General features: G+C 47.0%; 1 long non-coding RNA gene across 2 annotated transcripts in view; it reads right to left on the reverse strand.

Annotated features, from left to right (window-relative positions):
- Window positions 1-7,050: 7,050 nt before the first annotated feature.
- The window catches only part of LOC146201460 (uncharacterized), a 62,939-nt gene continuing 47,464 nt past the window's right edge, over window positions 7,051-22,525 (reverse strand). For both annotated transcript variants that reach the window (XR_014705361.1, XR_014705362.1), the window contains exon 3: window positions 7,051-9,318. This is a non-coding gene — a long non-coding RNA (uncharacterized LOC146201460). The remainder of the gene's footprint in view (window positions 9,319-22,525) is intronic.

Raw genomic sequence — 22,525 nt, forward strand, 5'->3', positions numbered from 1 at the left:
GTCTGATCAGAGACTTCACACCGTGACATTTGGTGGAGGTGCTGGGTAAGATGGTGGCGGCCTCGCAGTACGAGAAAATTGTAGAGGGTGAATCCAGGATCAAGCCCTCGAAGCCGTCGGCTACTCTGATGGGTAGGCGTAATCCCGATGGTAGGAGATCCTTGAGGGCTGGAGTCTCGGCTGGTTGGAGGTGTTCGGAGCATGGGTTGCGTTACCCAGCAGCTCCACCAAATGCCACGGTGTGAAGTCTCTGATCAGAAGTCACCATGTCAAAAAATACATGCTGCAGTTTCTGGTCGTCGCCCCAGCGATTGTACTGGGCTACTCGCTCAAATTTATCTAGCCAGTCTTCCAAGCCTTTCCCGGCGACGACCCGGAAGACTGGCTAGATAAATTTGAGCGAGTAGCCCAGTACAATCGCTGGGGCGACGACCAGAAACTGCAGCATGTATTTTTTTCGCTCGACGGTGCAGCTCGTACATGGTTTGAAAATCATGAGACTACTATCACAACGTGGAGTTCCTTCAAGGACCAGTTCCTGCAAGCTTTCACCACCGTTTTTCGGAAAGAACGCGCCGAGCTGCTCCTACAGACGAGAGTTCAGCTCCCTAACGAGAGCGTCCTCGTTTACTTCGAGGACATGACGAGGCTATTCCGTCGCGCTGATCCAAACATGTCCGAGGAAAAAAAACTTCGCTATCTCATGATGGGAATTAAGGAACAGATCTTCGTTGGATTAGTGCGATGTCCCCCCAAGACCATCGGGGAATTTGTATCCGAGGCCACTACCATTGAGAGGGCTCTAGAGATGCGATCTAAGCACTACGAGCGGCCGTCCATCCCTATTGCTGCCGCCATCGCGGACACTGGTAGCACTGACGTGCTCCGTGAAACCATACGGGCCATCGTACGCGAGGAGCTGCAAAAACTATTTTCGACGGCAGCATCCTCTCAAGTATCCAGCCTTTCTCAGATGGTTCGGGAAGAGGTCAACCAGGCACTCAACCCACCCGAGCCCCTCCCGGCAATGCCACCACAGCAGGCCATGACCTACGCCGCAGTCACTCGTCGTGCCTGTCCACCTCCCAGTCAGCATCCACCTCCCAGTCAGCACCAAGCAGCCCCTGCATACACTCGTCAAGCACCTCCCGCTCCAATTTCTCAGGTGCGTCCACGCAAAAGCGACGTCTGGCGCACTCGCGATAATCGCCCGCTGTGCTTCCACTGTGGCGAAGCTGGTCACCTGTTCCGCGATTGCTGTTACCGACGAATGGGTCTGCCGGGATTTAGCGCCGACGCGCGAAAGCCGCAGCGTGGTGAACGACCCCTGCCATTGACGCGTACTTGGCTGAATCATCCGGAACGCCCTATGACTACTCGCGGTCGCCTTCACCGCGCCAATACTCCTCGCAGACACGTGGTAATGCCGGCCTGACGCGGGTCCGCTCCCCTAGCCCCCATCGGGAAAACTAGACGCGGCAACCTTTGGAGGGAAGGTTGCTCATCGACGAAATTCTCAAGCTCCTCCACCGCTGCAACCGGATGGCCACTCCGTTTCACGACGACACGACGCGCCCTACAATGATCCGCTGCCTTGGCGCTCCAGTTCTCCGACGACACGAAATCAGCTAGTACCACACCGCAGCCGTGACCGGACCCCGCGACGTTCCGGCAACACCACAGCCGTAACCGCCGACCTGAACATTTCAGTGGACGGAACCGACGTGACAGCGCTTGTGGATACCGGCGCCGATTATTCTGTGATGAGTGGGCCTTTCGCCGCCACTCTGAAAAAGGTGACTACACCCTGGACAGGCCCACAAATTCGTACCGCCGGAGGCCACTTGATAACGCCGACCGGTACCTGCACTTCTAGGGTAACTGTGCAAGAAGAAACATACTTAGCGACCTTCGCCGTACTTGTCCAGTGTTCCCGCGACGTCATCCTTGGCATGGATTTCTTAGCAGAGAATGGAGCCGTTATCGACCTGCAGACTAAGTCAGTGACCTTATCGACTGAGAACGCAATACACAGTGCTTCAGAGCGACCGACAGCACTGCACATCCTTGATGATCACGTCACTATTCCGCCCCGTTCCAGCGTGATGACGTCTGTGGCTGCGAATACACTGCGAAACTTTGAAGGTGTCGTGGAGAGTAAACAGATCTTACTTTTCGAACGCAGTCTTGCTGTAGCCAGAGGAGTCGTTCGCCTCGAAGACGGCAAAGCAGACGTCCTACTCACAAATTTTGGCGGTGAGCACCAGCATTTAAGCACTGGGACTGTAGTGGCCCATATTTGCGGTATCACGCATGTTCGAAAAGCCTCTGGACTTGCGACGCTGTCATTGACCGATATGGAGAGGCCTACCACCGATTTACACTTCGACATTAACCCTGCACTTTCTCAACTGCAGCATCGCCAAGTGAACCAGCTCCTCCAGCGCTATCGGGCGACCTTCTGCAACTCTTCACGTGTTGGCAGAACCGATCTCGCCAAGCATCGCATTATTACGGATGATACCGTGCCACCTCTCAGACAGTCACCTTACCGAGTGTCTCCGACTGAACGCGCCGCTATCACCCGCCAAGTGAAAGAGATGCTTCGCGACGATGTCATCCAGCCCTCGCGGAGTCCATGGGCTGCACCTGTCGTTCTTGTGAAGAAAAAGGATGGTACGCTGAGGTTTTGTGTGGATTACCGCCGGCTAAACAAAGTTACAAAGAAAGACGTCTATCCCCTGCCACGCATCGACGATGCTCTGGATCGTCTCTGCTCCGCGAAATATTTCTCTTCAATGGACTTGAAATCCGGATACTGGCAAATAGAGGTAGATGAGAGGGACCGCGAGAAAACGGCGTTTATTACTCCGGATGGGCTCTACGAGTTCAAGGCTATGCCCTTTGGTCTCTGCTCTGCTCCGGCTACTTTCCAACGGCTTATGGACACCGTACTTGCAGATCTCAAGTGGCAGACATGTCTCGTTTACCTTGACGACGTTGTGGTCTTCGCTCCAACGTTCGAGGAGCACCTTCGGCGCCTTGAAACTGTTTTGCAAGCCATAACATCCTCTGGCCTTACGTTAAAGAACGAGAAATGTCATTTTGCTTATACGGAGCTCAAGTTCTTGGGGCACGTGGTAAGCCACGCTGGTGTCCTGCCGGATCCAGAGAAAACGACAGCTATTTCCAACTTCCCTCCGCCCAAAGACCAGAAAGCTGTTCGACGATTCCTTGGCTTATGTGCCTACTACCGGCGCTACGTCAAAGATTTCGCTCGACTCGCTGAGCCCCTAACACGTCTGACAAAGACAGAGACGCCTTTCACTTGGGACGCACCACAGGAACAAGCATTCAAAGAGCTTCAACGCCGCCTACAAACACCTCCCATATTGGCTCACTTCGACGAAAACGCCGACACGGAGCTTCACACCGATGCAAGCAACATAGGCCTGGGCGCTGTTCTAGTTCAAATCCAGGCCGGCCAAGAACGTGTAATCGCTTACGCCAGTCGCTGTCTATCTAAAGCGGAATCGAACTATTCCGCAACAGAGAAAGAATGTCTAGCCATTGTGTGGGCGACGTCGAAGTTCCGGCCATACCTTTACGGGAAACCATTCAAGTTAGTAACTGACCACCATATCCTATGCTGGCTTGCAACCCTAAAGGACCCTTCAACCCGTCTTGTAAGATGGAGTCTACGATTACAGGAATTCGACATAACTGTCACGTACAAATCTGGCCGTCAGCATTCGGACGCAGACTGCCTCTCACGGGCCCCTGTAGATCCCCCCGCAGATGAAATTCCTGATGAGGCCATACTGCTAAATGCCATCAGCACAGAGTGCCTCGCTGAAAGACAATCTGCAGATCCCGAACTTCGTCACATCATGGACTATCTAAACGGTGCATGTACAACCGCTCCGAGAGCTTTCAAGCGTGCTCTGTCATCGTTATGTGTGCGCAATGGTGCCCTCATGAAGAAAAACTTTTCCGCCAGCCAAACGCCGTACCTGATTGTTGTACCTATGTGTCTACGTGATGAAATCTTACAAGCTTGCCACGATGAACCAACCTCTGGACATTTGGGAGTCACCCGCACGCTTGCAAGGCTCAAGGAAAAGTACTACTGGCCTCGACTTCACTCAGACGTTTCACACTATGTGAAAACGTGTCGAAACTGTCAGCGTCTTAAGGTGCCGCCGACTAAGCCCACCGGACTCTTGAAGCCAATAGACCCACCGTCGAGGCCTTTCCAGCAGATTGGCATGGACATGCTGGGACCATTTCCCCTTTCACACTCCGGTAACCGGTGGGTCATTATTGCCACGGATTACCTTACACGATACGCGGAAACCTCCGCTCTACCCAACGGTACTGCTTTAGAGGTTGCAAAGTTTTTCATCAATTGCGTTGTCCTGCGCCATGGCGCACTGGAGATTTTGATTACTGACAGAGGAGCCGCATTTACAGCCGAATTGCTGCAGCAGATTTTAATTCACAGTCATACTGAACACAGGAAGGCAACACCTTACCATCCTCAAACGAACGGCTTGACCGAACGCTTGAACAAAACACTCGCTGACATGCTCTCAATGTACGTCGACGTAGAGCACAAAACGTGGGATGAAGTGCTCCCGTACGTTACCTTTGCATACAATACAGCGGTCCAGGAAACAACGAACATGACACCTTTCCGTCTGGTCCATGGCCGCGAAGTGACCACAATGCTTGATGCCATGTTACCACATCTAGACGACGGCAACCAACAACCAGATGTTCACACCTTTCTGCACCTCGCCGAAGAGGCCCGTCAGCTGGCCAGGCTGCGAATTCAGAATCAGCAACGCCGCGATGCCCAGCGATACAACCTCCGACACCGTGACGCCCGGTACACAGCTGGAGACCGTGTCTGGGTTTGGTTTCCTGTACGTCGACGAGGCCTCAGCGAGAAACTGCTGTGTAGTTACTTTGGCCCGTACAAAGTGGTAAGCCAAGTTGGGGACCTAAACTATGAGGTTGTTCCTGATGGATTTAAAAAGTCCCGACGCTCCACGCTCCCGGACGTGGTCCACGTGGTCCGCCTGAAACCGTATTACGACCGACAGTGTTGACTCTTTCTGTGCGTGAGCAACTGCCCTTCGTGCAATGGATTTTTTTTTTTTATCTCTACCCACACTCCCAGCATCGGGACGATGCTTCTTGTACCCGGGGGGGCAATGACACGCCGCATTCTTTATCTTCCCTCTGTGCTGATCGCAAGCGTGTGCCTCCTCGAGGCGAAGAAACCGACGTTCGTCTCCTCGAGGCGAAGAAACTGAAGTTCTGTCAAAGCGGGCCTGCTAGTTTCCTGCCGCACTGTGACTTCTGTTATTCCTGTGTCCCGCGGTGACTTCTGATCAGAGACTTCACACCGTGACAATATATATATATATATATATATATATATATATATATATATATATATATATATATATATATATATATATATATATATATATAAATCGGCATTAACATTTTAATGTCTTAAATAAGGAGGAGGTTACAGAACATTCACAGTAAACATAACATGCAAAGCAGTGATAACGGAATTCAGTCTCACGTAGTCCCATAGTTTGTGGCTTTTACGTGGGCACGGGCCACCAACCACCGCGGGTTCGAGCGTCGTCGTGTTGCCGCCAAAAGGCGCCAATAGAAAAGCCAGTGGGACGCCGGGACGGAGCTGCGGCCCAGCGACAGTGATAAGCCGCCCAACACCACTCCGCCGCGAGGCGGGATAAAGGGAAAGGAGAACAACAACAGGGGAACGGGCGGCGACCGCGCAAAGCCCGAATCCGACAAGTTACAGCCGTTTTCTGCACGGGACGAGCACAGTAGCTACAAGTGTCAAAATGCTGCAAATTCTACAACTATTGCCACTATACATGGGCGCAAGGATGGAGAACAATGTATATTCTAGGCGCTATAGTCTCACTGCAGTCTGCATAAAAAATAAAAAAGAGGCACTCAAATTTGCGACATGTCGCCTAAGTCGGGGAGAAAAGTCTCTACGTGCTCACGACGAGTTTTCTTTTTTTGCCTACTGGAAATTATATTGACTGCTTAACGCAGTGTTCTCTTTTCCAGCGCAGCGTTTCGCGCCGTTTTGGCAAAGGTTTGACTTTCCTTGAAGTTTGAATAGCTTTTTTGTTTTTTTTGTGTCTGCAGTTCGGCAGTTTAGGCCTTCACTGCAGCATTCAAACTCGTTTTCTGTACGCGCGACTTGTCCTTACGATTCCCGCTGCTTTCAAGGCGTTTTTGCCCATTTTACAGCATTAGGCAGCAGCGTTCCACTTATTCGATTTTGCATGGTGCAATTGTTTGACAATCTCATTTTTTTTTTCTCGCGTCCTCACTAAAAAATCATTCCAAGCATTTGAATGCCTTCTGGTTTCTGGAGGCATGATGTAAAAGCTATACAAGTGTGCATACTGTATTAACTCCCGTAATACACCCATCTAAAAAAAAATGTCAGATTGGGGGAGGGTTCATTACGCTGGAAGGGGCAAAACTTGGCTTTTTTTTTTTCTTTAATCGTCCATCCTTGCATTCGTCAATTAACGAAAGCACGCGGTAAGCCGCGATCATGACGTTGGCTTTTAACACAACAGGTTTGCCGCTAGCACGCATTTCAATGATTTCATGACAGTGGACGGCACACGCCCTAATCGCGGCGTGATACAGCGAATGTCCTGACACCTTCAATGCAGACTTGCACAGCCGAACGAGTCGAGAAAGCTACCGCCTGAACTCTGCCCCCCCTCATGCCTCCCTCCAAGAGCGCAGGAGCTAACCAAGCTAACTTCAAAAGATAAACATGCCGTGACATCGCTGCGCAACATCTTGACGCGTTGCCAAGAGATGCGCTGTGGGCTGCGTCGTCGCGAAACGTTGGTAACGTAGGGACGCACTAATTGTTTTTAATTATCTGCGGCAAACGCGTGCGCGTGCTTGTGTGTGTGTGTGGGGGGGGGGGGGGGGGGGGGTCACTTGATGCATTACGAGAGTAAATGCGGTATATCGTGTCACTCGGTCAACCTCTATGTCCTTTTTGTCCAAGTTCATCAAATGGAATGTTTCAAAACGCTTGGATTTCTTAAACTTTTCGGTTTGTTGTTCGATGATTTGGCCCGTTGAATTATGCTCCAAATGATCATAAAGTTTATCTAGTAAGTGCCAAAGAAAGTTTACCTTTCCTTTTCTTTGCAGACCGAGTTTCCCATCGAGCCTGTCTGGCAACAGTTTTTCAACAGACGCTCGAAAGCATTACCTTGGACAGAGGTAAAGTTTCTTCTTTTTCTTTGATCCTGCCACACTTCGACCTTTACTGCACACTTATCAGCAGCACATACGATGGCTTCAAGGTACTTATTTTTGCTATCTTGTCAATAGCACTCTCGCGGTCCTGTGCTCAGCCATTAAGCCATCAATCAGTTGGTTGACCACACTAATCTTTACGTGCAAAACATCATGCAGGTTCACTGGCAAATAATGGCAGTGCCTTCATACTGTGTTCTTCGGTCATGTAGTCCTCTCTCGTGTTTTTGAGACAGCGTGACTGTGACAGATGATTATGTGCTTCCAGGTTCAAAACAACTCCGTTTTGTTCATTTAAATTGGCTTGAGAGAACAGGACATGGATGTCTCGAAGGCGCCAACTGCACGCTTAACACGATTATCAAATGTTTTAAATATGAGCCGAAGCAAACAGAATCTGCGACATTCTGTCCCTCCACGTTCGCACTGCCTATTTTCGCAGCACTATTCACTTCAACAATCAAAGCAGCGAAGCTTTCAGTGTTTCTCTTCTTATCAGAAAGTACTCAGTGATCTCGACTACTGACAGCAGTCGGTGCAGTTTGTGGTTCTGCAACCCCCGACTGCTGTCAATAAGGAGAGATGTTTTCCAACTGATTTGTTTACTCACAAGGCAGCCACCTCCTTTTATTTTGACAAGGACGGAATGCCACCGAATCTCCGCGATGGCATACTCAAGTTCGGGTTCAAAAGATAGTTGAGCGCCGGCAAATATTTAAGCTGTTCTGTACACAGCAGTGCCTTCATCTAGCTTGTTCATATTTGACCTAATGCGAAGCTATGGTAAGCTAGGAACAGCTGAAGAAATGTTTTTCTTCACAAAGCACACTGCTTAAAAAAATTATTGTTAAAACGGATTTCACGGACGCTTCTTTTGCAACTTTACCATTTGAACGGCATTCTCTTAGAAAATCTGCCACTGTCAGGCAACGTGAGTTTGTCCAGTAACTTTCCAAGATCTGCAACAATCGATCGGCATATGATCAATACATAGCGTTCTATATGCATCCTCTGGTGCTTGGGCGATCACGTTGCCTGATGCATGCAGCTTCCTCTTATCTGTACTTCTGGAACCTTCTCCCGCTTGTTTACCATAGTTTCGAAGCATGTAACACTGCTTTACTCGGGACCCAAGTTTGTAACTTTTTTTTTTTTTTTTTTTTTTTTTTTCAGTTTGCGACACTTCTCAAAACAATAAATGGAGTTAGGAGTTCAGAAGGAGATTCGTGGGCTGCCATATTCCACCATGTATTTCTTCTTCTAAAGCTTAGATTATGATGTCCCGAATCGCATTACGCGGGCCTTGTACCGAATGAATTTTCTTTGTCCGTATCAATCTGAAAGAATGTTCCTTTTTAAGAAAAGCTTCTTTCACCCTGCCCTTCAGCTTCCTTGTACTGACATCTGCATTAAGCACAAAAACTCTTAAGCGTTTGCATTTCCAGCCTCAATAACCCGTTCGTTTCAGGTAAGTGTGCCGAAGACACACACACGCACGCACACACAAAAACATTCTGCGCCTATTAGGTTCTGCTTGCAGTCACCTTCGACACAAAAAACAACTGGATACTTTCCACTGGGTATCCACATGGAAGATACTTGGAAGCTTTCTGACGTGTTGCGGTAGACTTCACACGAACTGAAAATTCAACAGCCACAACAGTTCCAAGATGGGTCTCGCGGGAGTACCATGCAAAAGGAAGATTCAGCGTTGAAAAGACTTGCTCTTCTTTCAAAAGCCGTTTCACTTTCCGCTGAAAACCCATCTGAAGATATCCTGGTCAAAGTTCACCTTCACAGGTCCATTGAAGTGGCGACTCCTGGCTATTTCTTTTTCTTTTTTCTATATGAAACTTCTTCTTAAGAAGTGTTCAGTCGCTGTTGCGATGGCTTGTTGGTGTTTAAATTGGCGCTGGCAGGCCGCGTTCAAGCATTCCTTTGGCTCCAAGGTTAGCAAGATGTCTGAAAAAACAAAAACAAAATAAGCAAGTTACGCCAGGTGTGTGACACCTCTGAATTAAAACAAGAATACGTAATTGCATCTCAATATTGCATTGTTCAATTACTGCTAAAATAACGGGCCTATTCAAGAACCAGACCGCTTTATTTTCTCCCGAGGACTTTCTCGTCAGCTGTCAGCAAAAAGGAAATAACATCGGGGTAAAACATCTTGTCTTCTTTGTGACGATCGAAAATTTAAACGGGAAATGTGAAAACCGGTTAGTTTCTATGGGCTTGGGGACTCAATTACGCACGCACGCACGCACGCACGCACGCACGGACGCGCGCGCGCGCGCGCGCGCGCACGCACACACACACACACACACACACACACACACACACACACACACACACACACACACACACACACACACACACACACACACACACACACACACACACACACACACACACACACACACACACAGGGTGTTTCAGGGAAGACTAAGTAATATTAGAAAATGGAAGCTTCAAAACAGACAAAATATTTGCAGGAACACACACACTCTGCCCCAGCGGACATACCATGCTGCAAGATGCCGCTAATTATTCTTGCAATTAACAAATATTCAATAATTAACTTCTTAATTATCCTAGTTCTTGGTTAGTATCAATGGGCTGCTTGATCCCATGAACGAGATGATGCCATAACAGTTCTTGAAACGAAGAAAAACTCGTTTTCGAGTCATGCGGCTCGATGAAATCCGACGCTTTTTTCCGCACGCAACCGAAACTGAGCACACAAGGAGCGCCGGCAGTATGGCGCTAGCGAAACGTCCGCTGGTGACGCGCGCAGCGCGCAATTTTAAACGCATGTGCAAGTTCTTTCCTTCCTCCATGGCATGTGCTAATTTCCCCGGATAGAAAGCCTCGGCGATTTGCTTGGACCGCGGCCGGCGTAATCGCATGCTTCGTCACTCGGCGTGAGGAAAAGGATAGTCATCGTCAGCTATAACAACGTCGCTTTGAAAACACTGATAAGCTCAGGCCTGGCGCTCTGCCTGTCTGGCTACCTTCGGAAGGAACTTTTTTTTTTCCCCTTTTAAATTAATAGCTAGCATAGGGAAATAAATAACGCCACGCCTCTGTGATAACGTGCATATGGCTGTTTAACGCTAAACGGTCCGGTATATTGACATGCATTTCATTATTTGTGTCGGGCGTCTATTTCTTTTACGCGGTATTGCCTTAACAGCTAAAACAAACGACAATGTTTTCGTAAGTTGAAAAGATTGCTGAAAACCTTGGTATTTTCGCTTTGCACAGGCTAGCTCGATATGGTTGCTGTGTGTTGGATCACACACGTCTCATGTTTTACTAACTGGTAAGCCTTGACGGCCGATGTTTTAAGCATGCATGTTGCCTGTATAACAGTCGGGAATAAACAGAATTGGTTGACTTTAATGACTCAGTTCCCTGCAACTCTACTTGCATACCCCACGAAAGTAAATACTACTTGGGATGAGAGCAAATGATTTTCAGATGAGTGTTTGAAACTCGTTGCCGTCCATTGTGATGCACAGAAGAATGCAGTCTTTAAAGAAGTTCAATGCAGAAATGAGCATCTCTCCGTAAATCTCTTCGGCTGATATCTTGACATGCGGCTTCAGGTCTTCGAGGTTTGTTGGCTCTGTATCGAAAACTTCGTTCTTAGCATATCCCCAGAGGGTATCCAGCGGTGACAAATGGGCGACCTTAGAGGCCAGGGTACCCCTCCCCTCCCCCCCTTTTCTCCCTAGTCATTGGTTGGAAAAGGTGTCTGCCGGGAATGGCGAAAGAAAAAGTCTCTACGCGGCTCCGTCATGCTGAATTCACTTTTTGTTTCTTTTTTTTTTTTCTTTTTTTTTAACGACCACTGGTAGCCCCGAGGGAAATTCAGAGATAGCGCCTTTTAGAACGCAGCCTGTTTTTTTTTTCTGTTTTTTTTTTTTCAATTAAGGCTTCCATCGTTGAAGTAGCGACCGACAAACGGCTGTTACAAATGCCACACCAAACATTTGCTGACCATCTTACATGGTTCTTGTGCTGACGTGGCCAATGTGGGTTGTTGTCGCAGCAATGACGTGCATTGTGCAAAATGACATTCGAGTCCCTATAATATTGGACCTCGTCTGTCAAAAGCATTATGTTCAGAAATTCGGGGTGCTCATAACATTTAATTAGGCACTATTTGTAAAAATCGAGTCGTTTCTGAAAGTCATTCGATGACAGTTCCTGGTAAAAACACACATGATTTAGGTGGCAGTTGTGTTTTGAAAGTGACCTCAAAACTGAAGCCGCGCGCTGGCTGGCAACGTACACATTGGAAATTTACTTGACACTAAGCTTCCGGCTTGACAAAAGTGAGCGAGGTCATCAATACCAAAATTATCGGTTCCACCCCCTTGCCTTTTCCTTTTGAGAACATATACTCTTTGTACGAATCGGCACATAACGGCCAGGACTTTGGGCGGTATACTGTCTGGTTGCCAGCTCCGCGTCCATTCCCGCGCTGAAATAAGCGATCACAATGTCCACCTTCTCGGCAGTGGAGTATCGGAGTTGTACTGGCGTGGCCATTCCCGCAATAAACACGATGCGACGTGACGCTTTAATATCAGTCGGCACTTCACACATTGAAGTGATTTGAAATACTGACACTACAACGGCCTTGTCACATGTGCACCTCAAATGCAAATATACGAGCTTTTTGAGAAACAGGGGGTAACACATGCTTACAACAACCGCAAGAACAACAGCCTGATAGCATACAGCCACTGCCGAGTAAGCCCTCTTACCACGCGGACAGACCTTTTTCGGACACCGTTCATCACGTGCAGGGGATTATAGAAAACTGGAAGCTCAACTTAATGAGTAAATGAATGGATGTTCAGTTCAGTTCAGGCGTTCAGTCGTGTCCGACTCTTCGTGGCCTATGGACCATGTCACGCCACGCTTTCCGGTCTCTCACTATCTTCTTAACATCACATAGCTTCATCTGCAATGCCTCGAGAATGCCATCTAACCATCGCGTTCGCTGCCTACCCCTTCTCCGGCGACCCTCAACCTTTCCCAACATCAAATCTTTCTCCAGCGACTCCTCTCTTCTCATCAGATGACCAAAGTAGCTGAGCTTTAACTTTGAAATTTGACCCTCCAATGAGCAGTCAGGGTTTATGGTCGACAATATCGACTGATTTGATCTTCTGGCAGTCCAAGGAACTCTTAAGAGTCTTCGCCAGCACCACAATTCAAACGCGTCAATTCTTCGGCGGTCAGCCTTTTTCACAGTCCGACCCTCGCATCCATACATCACAACTGGAAAGACCATAGCACGAGTTATACGGATCTTGGTTGGCAGACTAATGTCTCTGCTCTTTACTAGGCGGTCAAGGCTAACCATTGCTCTCTTTCCCAGAAGCAGGCGTCTCCTAATTTCATGGCTGCAGTCTCCTTCCGAGGTAATCTTGGAGCCCAAGAAGAGAAAATCTGTCACAGCTTCCACTTCTTGTCCATTGATGCTCCAGGACTTGATAGGGCAAGACGCCATGATCTTCGTATTTTTAATGTTCAGTTTAAGCCCAAACTTCTCACTCTCTTCTTGTACGCGCATCAGAAGTCTCTTGAGTTCCACTTCACTTTCTGCCATTAAAGTGGTATCATCCGCATATCTAAGGTTGTTGATACGTTTTCCAGCAATCTTCCCTCCAGCTGAAGACTCGTCCAGACCGGCCTTCCTCATGATGCACTCTGCATATAGGTTAAATAGGCAGGGCCACAGTATGTAGCCTTGCCTCACCCCTTTCTCAATCGGAAACCAATCAGTAAGGCCATGCCCAGTTCTGACTGTGGCCTCTTGCCCTTCATAAAGGTTCCTGAGGAGACAGATGAGGTGAATTGGAACTCCCATCTCTTGGAGAGCTTGCCACAATCTGCTGTGATCTACGCAGTCGAACGCTTTCGCATAATCAATAAAGCAGAAGTAAATGGGTTTCTGGAACTCTCTTGCTTTTTCCATGATCCAGCGAAGGTTGGCAATTTGGTCTCTAGTTCCTCTGCCCTTGCGAAACCCAGCTTGCACGTCCGGAAGCTCCCGATCCACATACTGCTGCAGCCTACCTTGCAGGATTTTTAACATCACCTTGCTAGCATGCGAAATAAGCGCGATCGTGCGGTAGTTGGAACAATCTTTGGCACTGCCTTTCTTTGGAATGGGGATGTAAACTGACCTCCTCCAATCCTGTGGCCACTGCAGGGTTGTCCAAATCTTTTGACATAATGTATGCAGTGTGTTAACAGCGTCGTGGTTGAGGTTTTGAAGCAACTCAGCTGGAATACCATCAATTCCGCTAGCTTTGTTCTTAGCAAGGCTGGCTAAGGCCCATTCAACTTCATTCTTCAGGATGCCCGGCTCGAGATCAGTAATCACAACCGTCCTATGTTGGGTTTGCACATCCGGGTCCTTCTTGTACAGTTCTTCTGTGTATTCCTGCCACCTCTTCTTTATCTCTGAGGCTTCAGTGAGGTCCTTGCCTCGTTTGTCCTTTATCACGCCCAGCTTAGCACAGAAGCTTCCTTTGATATCTTTGATTGTCTTATACAGAGCTCTTGTGTTCCTTAATTGGCTGTTGTCCTCAACTGCTTGACACTGTATGTTCAGGAAGGCATTCTTATCTCTCCTTGCTATTTTCTGAAAATCCGCATTGAGAACCTTGTACCTTTCTCTTTCCCCCATACCTTTTGCCATCCTCCTTTCCTCAGCTATTTGCAAAGCCTCTTCAGATAACCAGTTTGCTTTTTTGCATTTCTTTTGCTTTGGAACTACCTTAGTAGCAACTTCTTGTATTATATCACGAACATCAGTCCACATCTCTTCGGGCTCTTTGTCTTCTAGATCTAATTCTAGATCTAATTCTTGAAATCGATTCCTCACTTCCACAGCATATTCTAATGGAATCTGATCCAGATCATACCTGAAAGGCCTTCTAGTTTTCTGCGTTTTCCTCAATCGAAGCTTAATTTTGGCAACAAGAAGCTGATGATCGGTGCCACAATCGGCCCCAGGCCTTGTTTTTACTGCTTGTATAGCGCTTCTCCATCTCTGCCGGCAAATAATATAATCGATCTGATTCCTGTACAGACCGTCCGGTGAAATCCATGTGTACAGGCGCCTCTTGTGCTGTTGAAAATGAGTATTCGCTATGGTCAGGTTGTTTTCTTGACAGAACTCTACTAGCCTCTGCCCAGCTTCATTTGGCTCACCAAGACCGAACTTGCCTGTAATTCCGGATATTTCTTCACTCCCGACCTTAGCATTCCAGTCTCCTATGAGAAAAACGACGTCTGATGATGGGGTGCGGTCTAAAAGGCATTGTAGGTCCGCATAAAATCTCTCAACGTCAGCTTCTTCAGCAGCAGTGGTCGGTGCATAGACTTGGATAACTGTTATGTTGAAAGGGTGACCTTGGATCCGAAGTGAAATCATTCGGTCGTTTTTGGGGTTGTACCCTAGCACTGCTTTGCCCATTCTTCTGTTTACTATGAGAGCGACCCCATTCCTTCTCTTGGATTCGTGCCCACAATAAAAGACATAATGGTCGCCGGAGTTAAATTCTCCCATTCCGGTCCACTTGAGCTCGCTGATATTCAAGATATCAATGTTCAATCTGTCCATTTCTCGCTTGACGATATCCAGTTTACCTTGCGTCATAGATCTTACATTCCATGTTGCTGTGTGATATATCTCCTTGCAACATCGGACTTTCCGGTCGCTTCCCGACACATCCACAACTGAGCGTCCTTTTGGCTTTAGTCCAGCCGCTTTATTAGTCCTGGTGCTACTAGGAATCGCCCTTTGTTCATCCCCAGTAACATGTGGGACGCCTTCCAACCTGGGGGGCTCATCTTCCGGCGCCATATCGATAATGGTATTGTGACTGGCAATAGGGTTTTCTTGGCAGGAAATACTGGAGTGGGTTGCCATTACCTTCTCCAGTGAATCACATTTTGTCAGAACTCTCTGCCGTGACCTGTCTATCTTGGGTGGCCCTACACAGCAGAGCTCACGACTTCATCGAGTAAATGAATGGATGATGACGCCTCAAATCGAGCTCGCCGGGCCAAGGGCCGGGCAGCCATACAGAAGTGGCAAATACAAAAACAACACTGCGGCTCAGTCCATCGGGGCTCTTAGAACCGAAGTCCTCGCGGCTGACGATGACTATCATTTCCTTGCGCCGAGCGATGAAACACACGATAACGCCGGCCGCGGTCTAAGCTCAAGCGCCGAGGCCCCCTAACCAAGGAAATTAGCACACGCGTTTCGAATTGGGCGCTGCATTCATTACGACACGTCATGAGCTGACGTTTCACTTGCGCCATACATCCGGCGCTCCTCGTGCGCTCAGTTTCGGTTGCGTGCGGAGAAAAACGTTGGATTTCATCGAGCTGCAGAGCTCCAGAAAACGAATTTTTCTTCGTTTCAAAAACTGATGTGACATCGTCTGGTTCACGGCATCAAACTGCCCATTGGAACTAACCGCCAAACTACGATACTGAAAAGGTTAATTAGTGAAATTTTGTTAATTATACCCATAATGAGAGGCGTTTTGCAGCAAGTTATGTCCGATGGGGGAAAGAGTGTATTCCTGCAAATATTGTTTTTCTGTTTTGAATATATTTTTTATTTCTAATTTCTTAGTTTTCCCTGAAACTTCCTGTTTATAGATAACGCATATGCATTGTGATTTTTACAGCAAGCAAGGAATATTCAGAACAAATATTTTTGCATTGTTTTGATTCATTTTGTTACCTGAAGAAGCGGCCGTTTTTAACTTGTCGATATTCATGAGAAACATCCCATTTTCAATGGCTTAAACTTATTTCACTAAACGGTTGGCATTATATTACAACAGCATATTTCAGGAAAAAAAATTGAATTAAGAAATAAATGTGTTGTGCAGCAGTGTTTCTAAATTCGAAATTTTTTCGCTCCAAAAATTTTGTACTCTAGTTTCTGGTTAAAATATTAAATGTGGCCCGTCTGCAGGTAATTGTAATTTTGCTCAGCGATTTTTATGGAGCCGTTTTTGTTTTAAGCGAGTGTGTGTATCGTGGTACTGCCGCACCAACTGTGTTATCGTACTACTGCCGCTCCTGGCTCCACTTCCCAGTATAGTACTTTCTTGTCTGGCCCGAGCGCCGCATTTCGCTCCATTCCTCATCCTCGCATTTCATCGGTCTCATCTTGTACGAAGCTACACGACGACACTAAACTCTCTTCGATCTATCACGTGACTCTCTTCCCTGCTAGTACGCTTTTGCGCCAATAAACTGTGTCGCTCCAGAATCCGACTAAAATCCGACTTAAAGCCCCCTGTATCCGCTCCAGTCCTGCACAGCCATTGACATGGCAGCGCTTCTGCCTCCAGGCACGATGGGCGAATTCTCGCCCGCCGAGCCTTCCGCCTGGCCAGTCTACTCAGAACGCCTCGAGTTCTACTTCCAAGCCGACGACATCAGCTGCGATGACAAGAAACGGGCTTTCCTCTGCAGCGTATGCGACGCCAATGCGTACACCTTGCTGCGCTCTCTCTGTGCACCCAAGGCACCTTCAGATGAACCGGAAGTTGTTGCCTAGCTCAACGGCCACTTCGTCAAAAAAAAAAAAAAAAAAAAAAAAAAAAAAAAAAAAAAAAAAAAACCTTCCGTCACAATGGAACGCTTCCGCTTCAACAAGCGACATCAGCAACCTGGCGAATCAGCGCCGCACTACATCGCCGCTCTCTGACACCTTGCCCCGCCACTGTGAGTTCGAGGATTGACTGGATCGTCTGCTCTGCGACTGTCTACTAGTCTTGGTCTGCGTGAAGAACTTATTCAAAGGCGTCTGCCTGGCTGAAACGGATCGCAAGCTCTCCAAGGCCATCCTACTGGCGCGTGTGGCAGAGAGAAGCATGCAGCCGCTAAGAGAGAAGAGCTTTGCCGCCCAAAGGTCCCGTTTGAAACACATCAAGTGCAATGGAATCTTCGCCAGGACGTCAAACCAGCCAACCATTCTCCGAGTATGGAATGTTGGCGTTGCGCAGGTGAGCATGACTCATGTACTTGGTCATACATTCCGCCATCTCTCACTACTGCGGCAACAAAGGACATCTTGACAAGGCCTGTCAAAAGAAGGCAGCGAAAGATTAAAATTCGACGCCTGATCAGCATTGAAACAGATATTTCAGCAAAAATAAGTCGTACTTTTGTGGACGAAACCACCAAATTTCGCAGTCAGCTGATCCAGCTGAAGAGGTAGATGCTCCGACTTCAGTCAGTTTTCTTCGCGAAAATCAAGATCGCAAGTCAAAGGTTGGTGCTCTGACCAGCAACATCACTTCTCCAGCAGCATCACAAGCGAGAGGACCACGAAAAAGCTTCAGCAGTCAAGGCAAGAACTAAGATCCTAGCTGTTTTCTACAGCTGCGCTCGTGCACAGAAATTAACGCTTAGACATTGCGAGATCATTGGAAGTCACCGTCTAGTGCAGAATGAAGAGCAGTCGGCTTCATCTTCTCGTTTCCCGAGAAGGTGGTACTAGCCTGTTAGGGAGAGACTGGTTTTCTGCATTGGCAATTTCGCTCTGCTGTATAAACCACGCACATGAAATCGAGATTCCACTCTCCTTGTCGAACATCCTCTCTGAATACCCAGAAGTCCTCACTGAAAACCTCGAGTAAATGCATTTTGCCCTATCGGTGGAGCAAGCAGCGCAGTCAGGTGTTCTTTTCCAGCGTTACATGCGCAGATACGGAGCATTTAGTGCTTTGAATAACACGAGCCGACATAATATTTTACTGAATATTTACGGAACATTCCTCTGTAGCATGAACTAATTAATAAAGGCTAAGAATGTCACAGCGACATTCTCTGCCATGGGGCAAAATCAATTTATTCTGTATTTGGATTAAGGACTGTAGTGAGTCATTATTAGGGGAACAAGTAGCGCAAGAAAATTTGGGCACAAATGCCGAGATGCTTCCTTCCTGAAGTGACGATATTCATTTTTCCCGATTGCCCTCGCGTCATTTGATGCCGCTCTCGATAAACCCAACGCAGAATTCCGAGCGGCGCCACGGCCGTGTTCTGCAGTGCAGTGGCAGTACAGAGCACTCCTGCAGCTGCAGGTGTGTGGTGGTTTTTCCAGTCTGTGGCTATGTGGCGGAAGTCGTGGCTGTCATGCTTGGAAGATGGGAGTGATGGACTTGGATGTGAGTGCTGCTAACATTTATTGTTGGCTAGACATCTGCTTGGGAAAGAAGAGGTGTGCGGGTGTGATGTACTTGGGAGTAGAGGAGGAAGTTGTGGCTGAGTGGTGAAGAGGAAGTTTGGGTTCCGTTGCGTATTACAGTTGGTACTGTGCGCCTGTGTTGTGCTTCTATCTACGTGTTTGCTTACGTTGCGCCGCAGTTCTGGGCGCAGTACAGAGCAACCAGAGCTCGAGGTGCGGCACTGACGTTATTTTTCTCGCTTAAACAAACAAACAAACAAACAAACAAACAAAAAAGGCTGCATAAAATCGCCGAAAAAATATTACCATGAAATTAGCTATCAAACGGGCCACATAGATAGATAGATGGATTTATTGAAACGAAAAGCAGAGAGGTTGGCCGGAATAATTCAAATCTGGCCTGCTACTCTGCACTGGGGAAGGGGAGAAGAAAGAGGATCATGATGGGTGACGATGTGGGAGAAGGCACATGAAATACATATACAGACACAGTAGCTTGTTTTACAAGCGCGAACCAAGTCCGCTGGCGCACAAAAAACGGCAAAGAGCACGCACTGCCTGGACACCCTTCCCCTTGTCCTGCCAAGCGCCCAGTAGCAGTTCCTCCGACAAAGGCCTCTTGTCCAAACGCTTCAAGGAAGCAGCTAGCACACTTTTTCGCCCTGAACACCTGAATCTGAACATCTGAACACCGGAATACAACATTTATGGCAGAAAGCGCGGTATGCACTTTTTCTAAATTCGACGTTTTTTTTTTCTTCTTAACCGTGCTTTAATACAGCTCAAACTATTTAGTGAAATAGTAGGATTTATAGAGACCCATTCAAAAATGTGATGCTGCTCATGAATGTCGCGAATGTGTAAAAAAAAAAAAAACGGCGCTTCTTGGGGTACAAAAAGATGAAATAAAACAACGAAAAAATATCAGTGCCCATACTCCTTGCTGCAAAAACAACAATGCATAGGCATTATCTGCAAAAACTTTTCAAGCGAAGAATTAAGTAAAATACTCGATTCTTTGAAAAACGTTTAGTGAGAAAAACTTTTGCACTTGTCTGAAAAATTCAGACGTGTCACATGACCAAAGTTTTCTTTCCTAACTCTGTGACGGGTAAAGCAGGCGGTACAATAAATAGTCGCAAATTTTATGGAAACGATCAGAAGCGGTCGAGCGCAAATTCTGGTAAATTTGGCATGGAATGACCTCCATCAAACGGCGTCAGAGCCGCGTCACCTTCACTGCCAGGTCACCGGTATGTGCTCACAGCTGCTCCTATCCCAGCCTGCTACAGCCGATGCATGACAAAGAAAGTGAAATGCCGTCACCGAGTGACGACATTTGATGACCGCCGTGAAGCGCGCGTTTTTCGAATTGCGCGAAAAATAATCAAAACTCTGAGCCACAGATCCCAAGCTCATCGCGTTTTGGAAATTCTAAAGACGAATATGACTGTTAATGCACTGACCAGCAACAACCGGGTGCTTGCCAGAACTGCTAATTCCGCAGAAGCAGTATCTACCATGTCGAAAACCCTATATTTAAATATTAGGGTCACCTTGACGCAAACACGCGGTATACAGAGACATGTGTGGTGTTTCGCTGTGATCTGCCTACTGTTATGGAAACCGCAGTCACGCTGGCGCCCCGCACGAGCCGGAAACCTTTTGCTCGGTGTACGTCTAGTGTGTATCGCCCGACTATTCCGTCTCGCGTTATCAGGGACTCATTCCGGAAACAATGCTTGAATAAAGTAGTCGTCTTTACACCAACATGCGTCTTCTGCACATAGCAGGGCACATAACACACGCGGCTACAAATTCGACCGTGAAAGATTTACGCGAGACCTCGCGTAAGAACCTCTAAGGTGCCTTATGGCTCCATTGAAGGGGATCTCGAGTGATTCGAACATGTGTGGAAAGGGAAATAAAGAGGGAGATAGACAAAGCAACTGGTGGTCTGCTTTACACATCGTTTCGAACAATGCGAAGTTATTTTCGAAGCTGTTTTTATTTTTATTTTTTTTTTTTTTGTTAATTATGACACAGACCTGAAACAAGCATTCCTCATGCTCTTCCACTGTGCTCGACGGTATCTGTCGTAGAACAGCTCACGGTGAAGCAAAGCGTCGGCACTTGTAATATATTCAATATGATTCGCGAACCAGTGTTTTATAGCACTCTGGACATCGAAGATAACGGAAGCATTGTTGAACAGTCTCGATGAGCTGGTGAGAAGGAGACTTTGTAAAGGTAAATAACTGCAAATAGAATTTTCGAGACATTTAGTTTAGGCAAAAAGCGCAAGTTTTCGTTGCACATTACAAAAAAAAGAAAAAATAAAACGAGGGGGAATTAATAAATATAAAATTGCTCTGCAAACGAACTAAACGAAAATAACAAAAATATTAGCAGAATAACAAGGTTCTTCTGCTTGACTATATAGGCGCCAAGTACAGCCAACCATTTGTTTTTTTATTATTATTATTATTATTATTATTATTATTATTATTATTATTATTATTATTATTATTATTATTATTATTATTATTATTATATCCCGCGCGCCTCGACAGTTCGCTCGTTCAGCGCTTCAGCCACGGCGAGAGTGCGTTTGCGCACTAAACATCGATCTGAAAGTCGTCTGTTCGCTGGAATGATTGGTAGCCCGACTGCGATGTTATTTTTTAAAATGGGAAAGTTTTACACTCCACGTTTGAGAGGGAAATGAGCGGTGCGACGACAGGTAGGGATTCCCAACGAAAACAGATGAAACAGTTTAATGAATAGTTGTAAAATACTAACCACAAGTGCTTATACTCATAGCAAAAAAAAAAAAATAATAATAATAATAATAATCCTCGGCGAAACCAAGTTGACCGCAGTAGTTTATGGATAAAAGCACAAAAATTTTCGACCATCATTCGCGTAAAGTCCTTGAAGAAGAAACGAACGAAATAAGAATAACACAAGCCTTCCTTCGGCGCTGTCTTAGAATGAGACCAGGCTCAGGGTAGTAAAATTTGGAAGAATTTGCTTTGGTTTGTGAGGTTTAACCTCCCACAGGTACTCAGGCTATGAGGGACGCCGTAGTGGAGGAGTCCGGAAATTTCGACCACCTGGGATTCTTAACGTGCACTACTGACATCACATACCTCACGGGCGCCTTCCTTTCCGCCTCGACCGAAAAGCGGCAGCCGCGACCGGGATTTGATCCCGCGTCCTTAATTGGGTTCAGTAGTCTATAGCGTCATAATTCCACTGAGCCACCGTGGCGGAGGACGAATTTTGATCGTACCGATGTCTTCGTTGTTCGTTCAGAGGGTCGTCATGATGCCCCACCCACCACTCAACAACGCACGTGTACAAAACACCATGAGCAACAAACTTAACAGGTCCACTATACCCAAATAACAAGCCAAGCGCGTGATCAAATTATAAGCTCAACAATTTTGATACCTGTGGCTTGTTTCGGATGTCAGAAATTAGTTTCTTGTACTGTTCAGCGGGGTAATATACATGCCGCGTATCATGGCCCATAGTTAACAACCGCCTTTTTTTTTTTTCTAAATTGTATCCTACTATACAAAATGAAGACTCGTAGACGTGCATGTGAGCCACAATACAAATCAAAAAACGAAAACAAAATTCACTTGAACTGTACCGTTTATTAAAAAAAAAAAAATTGTGTGCAAGGTTAAATGTGACTACAAACATCTTTAGAAATGATCCTGTTCTACACTCCAGACACCAGATTTTCGGGCTGAAGCTCAGGTTTATAGTGCAGAGCGCCTTCTTGACAAAAGCCACGACGTCACGTTCCTATCTGGATCAAAACATTGCAGCGGTGGACAATGACTAAGAGCACTGACAACTTCATTATCGACTGCGACGACTTCAGAGGCGTCATGACAGCGT

Source organism: Amblyomma maculatum, chromosome 2 (genome assembly GCF_055883805.1).
Source record: "Amblyomma maculatum isolate TAMU_Amacu chromosome 2, ASM5588380v1, whole genome shotgun sequence".
In the NCBI taxonomy this organism is placed as follows: Eukaryota; Metazoa; Arthropoda; class Arachnida; order Ixodida; family Ixodidae; genus Amblyomma; species Amblyomma maculatum.